This window comes from Phyllostomus discolor, chromosome 3, assembly GCF_004126475.2.
Source record: "Phyllostomus discolor isolate MPI-MPIP mPhyDis1 chromosome 3, mPhyDis1.pri.v3, whole genome shotgun sequence".
NCBI classification, from domain to species: domain Eukaryota; kingdom Metazoa; phylum Chordata; class Mammalia; order Chiroptera; family Phyllostomidae; genus Phyllostomus; species Phyllostomus discolor.
This window is the reverse complement of record NC_040905.2, coordinates 153,405,440-153,414,538: the sequence shown is the minus strand read 5'-3', so window position 1 is coordinate 153,414,538 and position 9,099 is coordinate 153,405,440. Positions and strand designations below refer to the sequence as shown.

At 41.2% G+C, this 9,099-nt stretch overlaps 1 non-coding gene across 1 annotated transcript; it reads right to left on the bottom strand.

Annotated features, from left to right (window-relative positions):
• Nucleotides 1–6,560: 6,560 nt before the first annotated feature.
• Nucleotides 6,561–6,632, bottom strand: TRNAH-GUG. Its single transcript has one exon. It is a non-coding gene; the product is annotated as a tRNA-His (tRNA).
• Between the last annotated feature and the right edge of the window lie 2,467 nt (nucleotides 6,633–9,099).

The following is a 9,099-nucleotide window of genomic DNA, read 5'->3' as shown; positions in this document are numbered from 1 at the left end:
GGGAGCCACTTACAGCTCCTGCAGACGTAAAACCGTCAAGTCGCAAAATGGTTCTGGGTTCCCTTTGGGTCTCACTGCACTGGACCCACGCTGAGACCCGGGAGAGACGGGAGCAAGGTTCTGCTATGCCCTCCCCACAAAAGCCGTAAGAGAGGAGTGTATCTCTGTGAATGACTACTCCTTAACCCCTTTTCGGTTTCAGTGCCAAAGGGAAGCATTCTCTAGACTCCCTATTAGAGACTAAATATCTATGTGTACTCTTGTCATACCCGTGGCTTTCCATTTCATAATTTTATCATGCTAGCTGCAAGTGCCAGGTGACTGCTGTTTCTTCCATTAGCCTGAAAACTCCATCAAAACAATGATATTATCTGCTTTGTATACTCTTGTTTTCTCTTTACCTACCATTATACCTGGCATATTATAATAGTAATAATTATAACAATAATACTAGTGATAGTGAAAACTTATATAGTACTTCCTCTGAACTAGAATGCTTTATCTACAGTAGCTCATTCACTACTCACAACAACCGTTTAAGGTAGATACTATTATCACCCACATTTTATATATGAATAAACAGAGGCCCAAAGAAGCTTAGTAATTTGCCAAGGTCACCTTGCAAGTAACTAGTGGAGCTGGAATTTAAACACAGTAATCTGGTTTCAGAGCTCCTGTGCTTAATCCCTAGACTACACTCCAAGACACAGACAATAGTATCATATCTACAGTGTTACTCTGGGCAATGGACTCATTCTTTGAAGCAGACATTCAAACTGGCCAAAGGAGACTACTGTCTAAGGGTGGAGGGGACTCCCAGCATGATGGGGAGTGGGGAGCCCAAGTTTACGGATGGGACAGTGAATGTGAACAGGGTGTAGGAGTCAAGAAGGGTAATAAAAGAGTAGATGGTTGGAGACCCTGGAGGAGAGTAGGGGACACAGTTAGAAGCTGGTATAAGTGGGAAATTTGAAGAAGACAGAGATATGTCTGAAGCAGATTTTTGGCTACATTTTTTTGTGAAGCAGTCTCTAAAATTCCTGCACCCCCTCTCCTAGAAAACCTTCCATAAAGATCTACATTATTTTTAAATTTGGCTTTCTTTAAGTAAGACACTTTGCTAATACTGAGCTACATAGAGTTTCAGAATTCATTCAGGTTTTGTAAGCAGTCTGTGTGAGAGTTAATTGTTGCAGTCTCTACCCTGTCTTAGGATCTCTTGGGGAAAGAGTGAAGAGAAATGGCCATGGTTAGAGCTTGAACCAGCTGCATTTAGGATTTCTGATCTGGTGTCCTCCTGTTTCGGAGCCTGTTTCAGGGATAAACCTGTTCAAGAAACTGTGAAAGAGAAGGCAGGAAGGAAAGGATGAGACAGGGTGGAAATGAGAACAAGAGAAAGTGAAAGAGGATGTAGAAAAAAAACACTTCTTTGATTTGTATGGTGTGATTTCTAAAACTCCTCCAGCCTCTGCATAAATCTACAGGATTTATGTGGCTTCATTAATCACACTTACTTTTGAAATGGAATTTTCTGCTTCGGAGCCTTTGAACGTTGACATCCCAATACAATATATTCTTTTAAAATCACCTCTGAATAAAGACAACATTGTTGAGGTAATTCCCCTGCTTGTAGGTGGAGTCTGGCCCTCAGATCTTAATGATAATATGGTGAAAATAGAACCTTCCTTCAGGGAACAGACGAGTTCGGGTATCATTAGGATCCCAGTTGCAGACACTCTGGGCCAGGAACCCATGGAGGAGAAAAAAATGGGGGTGGATTGGAGGGGTAGAAAATAAAGTGCCTTGTCTCTGATGAACAACAACAGGCAGTGCCATCTAGTGGTTATTGATGTTTATCTTCAGCCTGTTCGTCGGTGACCTCCCTGCCTAGTTTTTTGTTCATTATCAAACAAGCTGGAAAACACACATTCACCTTTCTAGAGGCAACATGACCTGGAATCAAATGTCAGAGCTTAGGTGAAGACATAAGTGTGTTAAGCTGCTGCCGACCAGAGGCTGAACCCAAGCATGGATTTCTTTTTTTTTTTTTGGTTGACTTTAGAATGCTGGGAAGTCCACACAAATAACAGAGAACAAAGATCATGTTTCTGGGAAAAGGCAGAAGGGAAGGGGAACACTGTCATCATCATCAGGATTCAATAGATATATATCACCTTATCTAACCCTCATATTCTCCCTGTTTGCTAATGAAGCAAAGCGCAAAGAGGTCAAGTCCAAAGTCAATTGTCAGAAGTGCTGGAGTTGGAATTTGAATCTGGTCTGTTAGGAAAACCTTCCTCTCTTATCAGATTTTGTGGGAATTTTCCTCTGTCAGTTACCTCTTTGGAAAGCCTATGTTTCCAGGCCTTGCCACAGACCTTCAGCCTTTCAGGGTGACATGATTGAGATAAGTAACAACACCTTGGAACAGGTAGGGTCATAGGAAGGACTTTCAGTGTCTTATGTTCCTATTGGCTGAACTGTAGAGAGAACGAACAACCCGCACATCGTCCCTCACTGCTTAGATCCTGTGAATGAAGTTGCAGCAGGTGTTAGTGGATAAGTCCTTTCTTTCTGCAAAGTCGCCACTAGCTGCCACTCCTGGGGACACTACTGCTCCAATGAGCTGGCCTTAGGACCTCTCACCCCACAACAGGGCCTGCAGCAACCAACAGCCATACACATCCTTTCTGCCCAGCACTGCTCCCTGAAAGGGAGCTCCATCCACCCAGACTCGGCTCTAACAAATCACTTGCTATGCATTAATATATTTTTATTGCACAAAGACAAACTATATTCTTTATAATCAGGGACTAGATAGATGTTGATTTTTAAGAAATACTCATTTTATTACTAATATATCTTAGGCTGCTTCATTTATGACTTGATCAGAAAAATGCTAATTTTTTATTTATGAAAACTCCCAGAAATAGGGACATAAAAATACTTTAATACAAACTCTTTTCAATTCAAGAGGTTGATGGTAGACATTAAGAAGATAGCTCTGCCCTACCATATTGTGGAGAGCAAGAAAGAGGCCTTGAGCTGGAGCCATATGCTTATGGTAGTAAAGCAAGCACATGCACTTCTGAATTTTTAATTCAGTTACTCAAACACAATTACACAGGTAAAGTTGTTTTTGCTCGAACAAACACTAATAGATGAGTGCTGTGATACCAAAATGAAGGAAATAAAGTAATGGGTTGTACAGAGAATTAAGGCTTCTCTAGCTCTTTTAGTTGACTCCAAGAAAACAAGAAGAAAAAAAAGAGGTGACCTGACTTGTCAATGAGCAACTGACGTCACGATCTGAATGAGCAAATCGAGGGGGTGACACTGTCATTGACTGGAGAAAACCGTAGTTGTCAACAACGCCATGTGACCAAATGAGGACCCAGTTAGTGCTCTCACATTTCATCATTAATGTTAAAACTGTCAGGGGATCTGGTTTGTGAATAGCTTTCCTTTGCCCTGAGGTGCTTTATATTGTTCCTGACATTTTAGAGAGATGATTTTTGAAAGGTTACGTCAGAGTCATCGTGGCTTTGGTATAAAATGTAGGCAATGTGAACATGATAACAATAATGGAGTCTGTTGAGATATTTATGAAGTGTTTTTTAAAAGGTTAAGAGCAGAAATTGCCTCAAAGTTAATGTAATTAAAAACTATAATTAATTTCCTCTGATAACTCGGGCTCTAAAATTTGTGAAAATCAACTTGATACAGAGTTGGTTTTAGAGCAAAAATCCAATATATTTTAACATCAGCAAAAAGACAGATAGGACACCCAATGTCAACAAACTCGAAGTTGATGAAAACAACCTTTGACTTACATGACCCTTGGTCGTGGTAACCATGTGAAGAGGGAGTGAGCCAGGATGGCACACTTGGTGAAGGACCTGGTCATTCAGTAGGTTCTGACTTGCGCTAGCCCTGGTTTAGACTCTATCACATTTTTAACCTCTGAAATCCATGGTAAGGAACCCTTTTCCTAATAGAAATCTCACTGCAGCATTTCTGCCAGTGGAGGCTGGGTGGAGGGAGAGGACACTATGCAGTCCTGGAATAATAAGAATAAATATTATTTGTTACATATCTACTAGGTGACAGTGTTGTATGTCCATTATGTGCCTCTATACTAAGTGTTCTTTGTTTATTTGTTTGTATATTATTCTTTTAATTCTCACATTAACTCTCCCCTCCTTTTTTTTTTTTTCCTCTGAGAGCTTACATAACTTGCCCAAGTTCAAGTAGATTTTCCTTAGCAGGGTCAGATGATTTTTCGCTTTTTCCTGACTAAGCTGGGAGAGTGGTCATCCACAGGGAGAAACCTCTCTTTGGTAGAGGCAGAGGCAGAGGAGAGAGAACGTGAAGTGCTCCCTTTGTTCAGGCAGTTGCTCTGACTGTGTCCCCAAGCTCCGAGTTGAGTCTAGATTAATTATCGTATTCTGACATCCTCCTCCCCATGGACTGCTTTTCATTTTTCACAAGGCAGTGAAGATGTTACTAGGTTAATAGTTTGGAAACCTAACCCATGGGTTTGTAGAAGTAGGCAGTCACCAAATGGTGCACTCCAGTAATGCAATGGATAAAACTTCCCAGGGAGTCAAGTGTGGCAGCTCCAGGCCTGGTAATACCCTCACCTTGGCATTGGCCTCGAGCCAAAGGTAGGGCTCTCTCAGTGCTATATGACTTTATCACCATGAATAGAGATGATTGGTCCAGTGATGGACACCTGGCCAAAACCACACCGATCAGATCCTTCCCCAGGATTTTTAAAATAGTAACTGCATGTCTCTCTTGTAGGATGCAACACTGTAAAGTAGAAAGAGTAGGAACTGGTGCTGGCTGCCATGTTTTCTGTCACATAGGAGTTAGTTTGAGAGAATTAAGGTAACATTAGGAAAGAACTGTGGGGTGAGATGGAGAGAGTGTGCCCTGGTCATCTTTAATAACCCAGTTCCAGTGATTTCTGAAGCCCCCTGCACAAGTGTCAGGGTGCATGTCTCCCTCTAACAGGACATGTTATGCTTCTGTCACTTGCAACCACTAAGTTCCGACTGACACAATTTTCTTCCTTAAATGATAAATTCATTGCATTTTAAGTCTCCTAATAAAAAAACAAATAACCTTGGATGGGCTTATTCTATTCTGTTCTATTCTATTCTATTCTATTCTATTCTAGACAACTGCAATTCAGTTGTCTCTTAGAAGCATTATTTGTACCAGCCAGATAAAAAGGCCTTGCAGATGTGAGGCAGCACCCACACGAGGCCCTTTGGAGAAGGGGAGGCAGAATTTATGGGGGGGATTAGGGAATAAGCCATAGGAACAAGAGACCTCTGAGTAAAAATGGTCTTAAAAGTGAGTCTCAGATGAAACAATAAATATGTTCTTTTTACTTTATGATATTCTGAGGCTGATCTTTCCAGGCTCGTAGTCAAACAGAAACTGTTTTGGGGCTGGTTTGTTTGTTTGTTTGGAAGAGGGGGCAATGTACTGGTATATTTTGGTTTTTCTAAAATACTACTTCTAAGAATTCACTAAGTCTGAAAGGACTTAATACATTCTGTGTCTACCCTCAGCACATATTTTTATTTAAAATTGGTTTTACTATTACATAAATAACAAACACAAGTTTTTGCTAGGCCCCCCATGAAATAGTGGCTAGAGGCATTAAAATGCAAATTCTAGTGATCCCTTATTTAAAACATGGTGGGCAATAATTTCAGAGCAATAAACCTCATTATAACATACTTATATTTTACATTTTCAGACTGTATTGTTCATGTTTTTAAGTCCTGGAGAAAGGCCCATTAAAGCCATGTTACTCACATTAATTCAACATTCAGCCATTTATAATACAAACCCCAGTCTTTTGGAAAATGTCATTTAAAAAGTTTCACCATATATGGACATAATTTATTGCTCGAGCCCCATTGTCTACCTATAATTTGCCCTTTATCAGACCCAAATGCCCACTTCAGAGAATTTCGTTTTGAGCAACAACTGGCTTCTTACATTGTCCAATGATGCAGGAAAGTTAAATTACAGCCAGTTCATATCATAGAAACAAAATGTTTCCTGCAATTACTGATAAGGGACAGTTCATTTTCTCTCTGTCATCCTGGAAAAAAACCTCCTAACAACAATTCATGCCTGGTTAAACAGGATTTCCACATCTACTGCTGACATCTTTCCAAATAATTCAGGGTTGTTATTACTGTACCGTCCTGGCAAGGCTCAAAAGCAAGCAGACTTGATGAGTCCGCTCAAAGCAGAGCTTAAGTAGTTGTAATTAATAATAATTACATGCCCACTACACTCCAGTTTTATCATATTATCCGTCAATGCAAATAAAAAAAACCACACACAACACACTTGCAACAGGATTAGTGCCTTAATAAAGCCACCCTGTGTATGTCATCTGTCTAAAGTTTAAAATATAATGGTTTCTCTTTTATTGATTGCCATTATTCTATGTCTGGTTGCAAAATGTTGTTGGGAAGGAGTACAACTTGGGACTAGTGTTGTTCTCTTCCAAAAGCTTCCTCTTCTCCTGCCGTGACTCGGATTCGAACCGAGGTTGCTGCGGCCACAACGCAGAGTACTAACCACTATACGATCACGGCAAGCTACAAGCTGACTGAGCACCTGGCTTCCTTTAAGAGCTATTGCAGTATTAAAATTTGTGGAAACACTGCCATCTATTGTCTGAATATGTACATTTTCGTAATACTGGGAAAGACAAACAGTGTTTCAGTAATCTCTAATTATTTAGAGGAACAATAACAAAGTGGCTGAAACCAACATTGTCTTCTTGGCTGAGTCGGGAAATTATATTAGGTAAGATTCACAAGAATTACCATCCAGGAAATGACAATCAAAGTAATAAGACCAAGAGAAACTAGTCTGTTGACTCATGCTTCCTACTTTTAACCAATGATGAATATAGATTTCCCACCCCAACCGCCACCACCAATTATGTTGCGTTGAATGACATATGACTCTGAGCCTCTTTTGTGGTTTCTCCACCACTAGCCTTATTTCCATGTGCTAAGGCTGCCTAGCCATAAAAAACATGGCAAGAACAAAATGACCTGAGGAATGGGGAGAATCAGAATGACTTGTTTCTCCTATTAGAGGAAGTCAGAGTGAACAAGCCCTGGCTGAGGAAAGGCCCCTTTTCAAAGGCCCCTTTTCCGTTCAAAAACGGATACATGAAGCTACTTTTCCTCCAGCACATGTAGGTTTTAATGCCACAATAATCTTTAAAAAAGAAATCTTCCCAGTAACATTAGCAACCCACCACGCAAAGAAACTGGAACATTCTATGACAAATGTTTAATAAATTTCCTTGCTGCAAGAATTAGTCAAAGTTATTTCAAAGGCTGAATCCCTTAAAAGAAAACATGTAAGAACACATGTTTCTAATCCAGGAGTTGTTATCTGGTGTCTCCTTTAAGCTTTCTGAATAGAGAGGACCCGGGAGCAGTCGGGGCCAACTGGCACTGCCTGTGGGGTGGCAAGACCCTAACCCATCTGTTGAGTGGGTGCCAATACCTCCAGCACTTCTGGAAGGAGGATACTTCTGCAGCTAACAGCTTTGGGCACAAATAGCCACTCATTCCCTCCCCTCTGACTATCTATAGCTCCTTCTGTCTTCCTTGAAACTCTCATAAGTCCGTTTTCCTCTTGTGGTCACACAGAAGAACATTGTTGCGAGCTCCTGAGCCCTAGAGATTCTGTATGAGAAGCAAGGTGGAGCGCTCTCTGGCCTGGACGGAAGGCAGGTGGGTGAACCTGGTAAGTCACACTGCTGCAAGGGCACCCACAAACCTCTTGACTGACCAAAATCTGTCTCCTAAATCACCGCCATGTGTGTGCTGTGTTCGTAACTTTCGCTTTGGGCACATACCAACGGAGTGATAACGAAAATGTTTTTGCAGTCAACTCACAGAGTGCAAATTGTGAAAACAGGCTTAGTAGATTCTAGTTTTGCCTTTGTCAGGTATTACTGGGGGAACTGGGGCAGCTCAGTTTTCTCATCTGTAAAGTGGAGATAATAACACCTACTTCACAAATTGTTATGAGGATTGAATAGGTTATTACATGCCAAGAACTTAAAATATAAGACTGTCACATGGTAAGCATTGTGGAATATTATATCATTTTATTTAAACATATTTTTGAAGGCAATTTTTTCACATTCTCTATATTTTTAAAAACAGCATCACACTCCATAAAGAGAGGTCACTATAAAATAAAACATGAAAACAAAACAATAGAATTAAATTCTAGCTAGGTACTGTAGGTTCAAGTTCTACTCTATTTACAAGGAAAGTGAGTAACAGTAGAAGGGTTGATAAAGACATGCTAGTCTCTGACTGAGGCTGCTTCTCTGCTCTTCTGAATGACTGGAAGAGATTTGAAAAGGGAATAACTTTCTCTTCACAGGCTTCAATACTACGAACTGCCACAGTCATTATTCTGCCTCTCAGATAACCTCCCACTTTGTGTCTGTCAGGCTACTTTATGCCACGTGACAATGTTTACATCTTAATAGCTTAGACTAAGGAAGTCTTTCCCCTGGCCTGTACTCCACCTTCACTGCAGGGCCTGCTCTGCGTCTCCTCCTGCAGGGACCCAGGGTAAGGGAACAAGGACCATCATGAACAGGCTCACTGCTTTACAAATGTAGAGAGAGCCCTGGAGTGTCCAGAACCAGCAACTAAAGCTCTTCTCTACAACTCATTGGCTAGAACTGATCACTTGGCTCAACCTACTACAAAAGTACCTGCAAGTGCTCTCAGCCATGTACCCAGAAGGCAGCGCTGGAAACCTCAGGTGAGCAGCACTAATGGCTTCCAGCCATACCACCAGCGGGAAGCTAGTGCAGAAGCTTCGAGATGTCTGCAAGGCTGTACACCTAAAGGCAGATACTACTGGGGGCAGATGCCCTGAACACGGGAGAGAGGCCCAGCCCCTGAGGGCTCACCACATCAGGTTTTCTTTAGCGTCTCTACATGCTTCTCCTTTCATTGGCCACATCAGGTACCTTGTGGATAGACTCTGAAATGTTCTTGACTACTGAAGTGG